Source organism: Parasteatoda tepidariorum, chromosome 9, assembly GCF_982258835.1.
Source record: "Parasteatoda tepidariorum strain Cologne lab strain chromosome 9, Ptep-v5.0, whole genome shotgun sequence".
NCBI classification, from domain to species: domain Eukaryota; kingdom Metazoa; phylum Arthropoda; class Arachnida; order Araneae; family Theridiidae; genus Parasteatoda; species Parasteatoda tepidariorum.
In genome coordinates this window covers 25,882,846-25,890,526 of record NC_141763.1, presented here as the reverse complement: position 1 = coordinate 25,890,526, position 7,681 = coordinate 25,882,846, and the positions used below count along the sequence as shown (strand labels likewise).

The following is a 7,681-nucleotide window of genomic DNA, read 5'->3' as shown; positions in this document are numbered from 1 at the left end:
TCTGCAGTGGACACTGTAAGGAGATTTATTGAGAGGCAGCCGAATATGTCAGAGGAGACATTTAAAGCCATAGTCCACTTAGAAAGTGTTACAGACAAACTTTCCTACACATCTCTAAAGCAAACAACAGTTGAATCTTTTTAAGAGTAAAAAGTGTTTTTAGAATAAATATGGAATAGTAAGGAAATTATGTAAAGAGCATTTTTCTTTATGCTACCATCGATAACATGCGATTTTCGATAATTCGAATTTTCGATATCTCGAATTTTTTTTTTCTCCCTTCAAGTTTGAGATATCGAGGTTTGACTGTATTAAAATAAAAATATATATTGTAGCATCACCTTAAATTTATTACCACTTTCAAAATTTTTCAAGGACCGCGGGAAATTAACTAACACCGTAATAACAGAGTATTTTTTTTATATTTTTAAAATAAAAAGTTACAAGTTTTCATTTGTAAAATAAATATTAATAAAATTTCTACACACTAATTCTTACGATGGTTGGCAATTTTTATTATGATAAACGCATTTACTTCAATCTGAGTCTATGCAATTAGGATACAAGAAGCTGTTTCCCCTGCTCGCGTTTTTAACTCAATTGAAACTGATTTACTAAAGAAGCAACCGAAGAGAAATGATTCTAATTTAAGTCTGGTAGTTTTTCTGATGAAAGATTATTCGCTTTAATTTAACAGATAGTTAAGGAAATCTATGAGAATGCATTTATTAAATATATTTTTGGCGTATCTACCACTAAAATTATTAAACAATAATTTACTTTTGTATAAAGCATGCTAACTCAACTGAAATTATGATAGATAAATTTAAGTTAACATCTAAGTTAAAGTTTCCAGCTGGTTGTATATGGCAAAATTCAAGGCAGAAAATGAACAGTTTCTATAGTATTTTTGCCAAAATTATTTTTTCAATTGTTCAAAATAATAAATATTATCATGACTGCCAAATTGTCAGGTCGTTAAGAAAATTTTATAAAATTGTAGTAAAGCTACAAATGAAACTGGAAACTTTTTCTAAAATTTATGGTACATCGGCAAACACAATTATGACTGCCTAAATCAGGCCTTCCACGGTCTGGAATTTTTTTTAAAGTGGCAGCTATATTGAGATACAGGTGGTTATCAAAATAATGGAAACACCCTAGATTATGAAGGTGTTCTGCTGTAAATGTTTTCTTTATGAAGGTATCTCCTGACTGTAATTGTTGACACTGGAGAATCCAGACGCTGATTGAGCTCTGCTGTCACTTTGGCTGCAGTTGTTTTCTTTTTAGACATTACAATCCGCTTCACTACCCGTCGGTCTCTTTCTCCTTCCGTCCACTATTTTGCTTTGCTGAGCTTGTTTTTCCGCGCTGTGTGTATGCTGTCATGACTTTAGACACCGTACCTCTAGAAACACCTAATAGCTGGGATGTTTCGGTCACTGTTGCTCCAACTAGTCGGGATCCTACAATTTGGGCTCTCTGAAAATCTGTGAGGTCTGACATTTTACGCTTCAGACAAAAAATCAAAACGTAGACAACTCTGCTAAAGCTCTCTCATACCACCTAATATATTTACTTTTTATATTAAAAAAAAACTGATATGTGAGATTATATTTTAATGCTTATGAAGCGAATTCTTAAATGTCGCTTTTATTCACAAGTGTTTCCATTATTTTGATAACCACCTGTATATCTAGATGTTTCATAAAAAATCTGATAGTAATTTTGCGTTTATATTAGCAACCATTTTCGTTTTGTTTTACCGCTTTAATTTAACAAAAATTATGTGATGGATTTTACGAATACATTGAGAGTAATGTCATAGTGAATCACACATCTATAAGTGGCGATGCTTGATCCACTTAATCACAATTTTTGAAATTTAATTATTGCATAATAATCAGCTATTGCATAATAATCAGCCTTGTAAGCTCTTTACTAAGACGCCATTTTAAATTTTCAAATCACAACATATAGGATTACATTATTAATACAACATTCAGGACGCGAATATAGTTCCATCAAGATAAATTTTTTAAAAAAGGTATAAATGATTTACCAGTCTTCATTTTTTTGACAAAGAGAAAATCATGTGATAGATGCCTCTAAGTGGGCTCAGCGAATGAAATATTTATTAAGAAAAATAATATTTAATAATTTTTCGTAGATATGTGAAACTCAGTTTTTATTTTAAAAAATAACTAGTTTTAGAAAGTTGCGTTTTTTTCCAACTGGAACGCGACTATTCAGTTACTCGTAAAAGAATTCTGTCGAGCTTATATATTAGGTTTAGCGGAAAATTCTGTGCCGAACGGAATGCGCCCTATGATGCAAGCATGCAAAATCTGCCTTTATTAAAAAAGTGGTAGGGCATTTATCCTGAATTGGATATATGAGATGCATCGCTTAGTTTTGACAAATATTTTCGCTAAATTTGATTATATATGAGCATGCTCTTTTGCGCCATACATACTGTGTCTCTCTAAGGCGACAAGGGACTTTCAAAATTTCTTTTTGAAATTATCAAGGGATTTGCTTGAAATTTTCAGAATGCATTTATATTGTTAAAAACAACTGTTATACAAAATTTCAAAAAAATATTTCAAATTTTAAGAAATTAAAAAATTTAAATTTTTGAATTTTTTATGTTTTTTTTTATATTACTCCTCGCGTCTGAAATTTTGTCAAAATGACAAAATTCTTTTAAAATATTACATGTTAGATAATATTGAAAAAATTGTTGGGAGTACTTTTTCTATTTTTTATTATAGAAACGAATAACATTAAAAAAAACAGTAAAAAACCTACATTTTTAGGAAAAAATCATCATACCTCTATAAAATATCATGTATAAAAAAAATTCTATTCTCTTAATTCAAAAAACTTTTCCAGCAAAATGTTAATAATATTCATAACTATATAGCATTAAATTCTCAGGTCAATAGAATAAAAATTCATTACGCTGGAACAGTTTGAAATTTGTAAATTTGTCAAAAAAGACATTTTGAAAAAAAAAGACTTTTACTACTTTTTCATTGCAAATTTTACTTCTAAACAAATATTTCTTGTTTTTGATATAAATACCTATAAATATTGTCTAATGAACTAGTTTAATAATTATATACTTTAAATTTTTTTTAAAAAAATTAAAAAATATTCAACTAATTTAAAACTAATTTTAAACTGAACTAATTTTAACTAATTTTAAGCAGGCAAAAAAAGGGAAACAAAGGGGTGTGGTCAAAACTGAAATGGCCATAACTTCATCAATTTTGCTCTTATTCCAGAATTTTTTTTTTAGATGTTCAGTTAAACGCCCAGATTTCAAAAATATAGAATGCAAAATATCGATTTTTTGACAAATTTTTGCTTTTTTGAAAGCCCCTTGTCGCCTTAAGCTTGAATGTTACCAATGAGTTAAAGGATAAACACCAAAATCCACCATTATTTATTAAAAAAAACCTTTTGCAATAATGAAAGAGGAGGCGCATACATTATTGGTTAAAACTTTCAGTTAGACTTAATAATTAATTACATGAATTTTTAGAACTAACATCAAATCATTTAGTCATTTATTGCACGACATGGCTAATAATAATTATGTAAACAACATATATGTATATGAAATATTTTGTGGTAGTAAAAGGAATTCGAAAATATCGTGATAGCAGACATCAACATGTAATATATAACTTTCTGAGTATAAATTTACCGTTTAGTTCGCTCATTTGCTCACTTCCAGCTGATTTGATAGGATCGTAACCTCTTGATCTACATTTTATTATGCAAGACCTTATTATCTCTTCTCGTCATAACATAATTTAAACATTGATCAGTTGTGGGTTCCATGGTGTAATGGTTAGCACTCTGGACTTTGAATCCAGCGATCCGAGTTCAAATCTCGGTGGAACCTGAGTTAATGTTTTTTTTTATAAAATTAATATTTCCAATCAATAATTTCAAAAATATTTTAAAGATGAATTTTTAAAAAAAAATATTTTTTTAATCAAAATACGTTTTTATTTAATTTAAATAATTATTATTATATTTGATTACATACTAAAGAAGAGCATGTTTCGCTTAATTGTTGCGTTATGATAAACAAATTATTCGGATGAAAATATTTTCATTAAATTATCTATTTTACGGCAAAAATTTTAAAATTAAATTTATGTCTTTATAGAGCTTTATATCTATCTATTAAAATACAGTTTGCATAAATAACATGCCACTGTGGTTTCATGGTGTAAATTTGGTGTAATAAAGATTTTTCCTTTGTAAATTTAATATTTCTAATTATTTATTTTAGAAAAAATATCTTCATCAAATTTTTTAATATCAGTTTTATTCAAATATACTTTTAGTAAGTAGAAAAAAACTTCTTTTTCATTTTTATTTAGGTATTGATAAGGAACTGCATGCTTCGTTTATTCTTTAATGTTAGATAAACAAATTATTAGGATGAAAATGCTAGTAGAACCTATTTGATTTTTTTTTATAAAATTAATATTTTTAAGCAATTATTTTAAAAAATAATACCCACTATAAATTCTTTATAGTTGTTTTATTAGTATAATATAACTATTAATATTATATTTTTATTAGCATTTTTATTTATTTTAGATAATTCTTTCGATTCATAGTCATATAATAATAAAGATTTTTTTGTTTACTCTTTTAAGTTTCATAAATATAAGGTCAGGATAAAAAAGTTTCGAATAAATTTTCTATTTCGCAAAGAAACAAATGTGTTATTTCGAAATTCATTTTAATTTACAAAGTTTTGGAAATTTCATGCCATTTAAGATTCGTAATTTTTTTTAAATATTTTCCGATATGATTCCATGGTGTGACGATTGGTAATTCTGATAGTAAAGATTGTTTTATTTATTCTCTTTAGTTACGCAAATGCTAAGCTACGTTGTCAGGATGAATATATTTCGAGTAAATTGTCTATTTCACGAAGAAGCAATTTTGTTATTTCAAAATTCAATTCAATTGATAAAGTTTTTGAAATTTCATGCCATTTAAGATTCGCAATTTTTTTTAAATATTTTCCGATGTGATTCCTCGGTTTGGCGGTAGGGACAATTCAATTTTGTTGGAACCTTCCTGATTTATTTTTTTTTTATAAAATTAAGCTTACCAAAAAATTATTTTTCATTCATGCGAATTTTTTTCTTACATGAGCAAGTACGCTTTTAGTTTTGTGAAATAAAATAAAAATAATTAAAAAAAAACTAAAACGCAATGAAAAACAAAAGAGATTAGAGATTCGATCATATTTGCTCAATAAAATAGATAAATAAACAAAATTGAAATCAAAGCTCTAAGAATATTATAGGTGTATTTTATTTAAGCATTTCAACTCTGTCTGTAACCGTTTATACAGTTAACTATACAGAGTCGGTGGATTAATCATGAAGTTACTTTTGAAAGGTAAAATTTAACAATCTCAAATCAAATATACATTCAATATGTAAGTTATTTGCAAGCAATTTAAACTTGTTTGATTACTTAGAATTTTTTTAGAACTTAACACATCAAAATGAGCTATATATTTATTATCACTTAATTTGAAAAGTGACTTGCGTTTTGAAGGGAACTTGTCAAGTTGAAGAACGGGTAGAGGTTAGAGCGGTAGTCGAACCTACTACCAAACATTTGGCAGAGCGGTGAAACCTTGGATACGGAGGTCCTAATGAGTTAATTTTAAAAGAAATTATTCATCTTCACATTAATGTGAAAAATGTACCCTAATACCTTTTTTTTTCCAAAATAAATTTAATGAATGTAATAATTGAGTTATCAGCTGTTATCGTTTTATAAAAACTTCATGGGACGTTTTAAATAAAAATGATGAATTTTGTAGTATTAGAACATTTATTTATATATTTTAGTAAGAAGACATTCACCAGTTTTTGTTTATAACTTAAATTATAAATAATATTTCAATTGCGGTTTCACTTAGTCAATGCATAATTTCTGAATATTGTGATTTAATGCACATGCTTCACAAGAAGTACGTGCGATTAGAAGCAGTGGCAGATTTTTCATCTAAAACTCATTTCACTATCATAAAGACTGGTAGCTCAATTAATTAGTTCTTAAATTTTATCTTTGCCGAAACAAAATTTTCGGATCACCATATCTCTTTATTATTTTAAATATGTGTGTTTTGATCTGGAATTAGGTGACTACACTACATATCCCTAGCAACAATTTTAACTTGACCTCAGTTAAGTTTAAAATTTGCTCGATATGTGTCCTAGAACATGCACTGAGAGACCAATATTGGCATGTCTAGATTTTTTAATATTTGTCCTAGAATGGCCTACATATAGAACCTACAATGGCTAAATAATGGATATAAAATATCGGGTGAATCTGACAATTTTGTATAGGACCGATATTGGTAGTAAATTGGCTGTAATATATCGGGTGAATGGGAAAATTCTATATAGGGCCAAGATCGGAAAAATAAAGGCCCTCTGAACTCTCACTGAGCGGAGATTCATGAATATATAAGTTATTTTGCGGCTATATAGGGAGTATATTAGTGTTCGTGGCACTAATACTAGATTACTCGAAGCATATGTTTCACCACTTTTTCATAAAATGCTTTTAACGTCAAAACAAAATGTTGAATTTTCATAATAATACTCTTTTATGATTTAAACCCATACGAGAGCGATTTTTTCAAATATCAATCTGAGAAAAGGCTCATATATTAAAAACTTAGAGGAAGTTTTTGATTAAGGCTTATTTCATTCTTGTATATTATTGTGAATACCAGTGTGGAATTTTTTTTGCTTATTTTTTATTGCATGAGATTTATATCATCGTCACCGATTTCAAATAAGCAATCGAATTCTTCGTGTAAGGATCAATTTTAACGCAATTCAATCCTTAGCAGCACTTTTAAAATTCATTCGAGTCAATATTAACGGCATCCACTTCTCTGCGACGTAAGAGGTGGTAGGAAGAATGCTGTAATACATTTCAGTTTATCGCGCGATATGTTAAGGGTGTTTGTTTCTTGTCTTTGGAGTTAAAAAAACCCAGACAAGTGTATAAGCATGCATGCAAACCTATACGTTTATTATGAGCTTGCGTATTCAGACAAAATTAAACTAAACTAAAAATACCATTTTGAAGAAAATCTGTACCTTTCAGAACAAAACTAATTTTGGATTTGAAATCCCCAAGCCCGAATAGAGAAAGATCAATTACTTGTATAAATGCAAAAAAAAAAAAAAAAAAAAAAAAAAAAAAAAAAAAAAAAAATAGTGAGTGGAGTCCCTCCGTGCGTAAGAAGTTAAACTTCGTAATGTGGAAATGAAAATAGGAAGGGATAGAAATTGATTTTTAGTGAAATCATATTGTTTCTTTAAGACAAACTTTATTAACAATGCTTACAATTCACAATTGATCGCATCTTTTAATTATCATTTTCGAGTGGAGAAATATCCAAACCTATAACATTTACAATGGGATTATGATAACTAAAGTAAGATACGAAATGTTTGAGTTCTATTTTTTCAATATCTCTTGCAAAAACTGCATCAATGGTAGTTACCCCTTTGGTTGTTGGATCATTTCTACCATTTATCATTTCCAATCCAAATTTGTCTTTAAGGAAGGTTAATAATGTTTCAGCTTCAGGTAATTAGAA

At 28.1% G+C, this 7,681-nt stretch overlaps 1 non-coding gene across 1 annotated transcript; it reads left to right on the top strand.

Annotated features, from left to right (window-relative positions):
* The first annotated feature begins 3,847 nt into the window (after nt 1–3,847).
* TRNAQ-UUG (transfer RNA glutamine (anticodon UUG)) lies at nt 3,848–3,919 on the top strand. The gene has a single exon. It is a non-coding gene; the product is annotated as a tRNA-Gln (tRNA).
* The last annotated feature ends 3,762 nt before the right edge of the window (nt 3,920–7,681 follow it).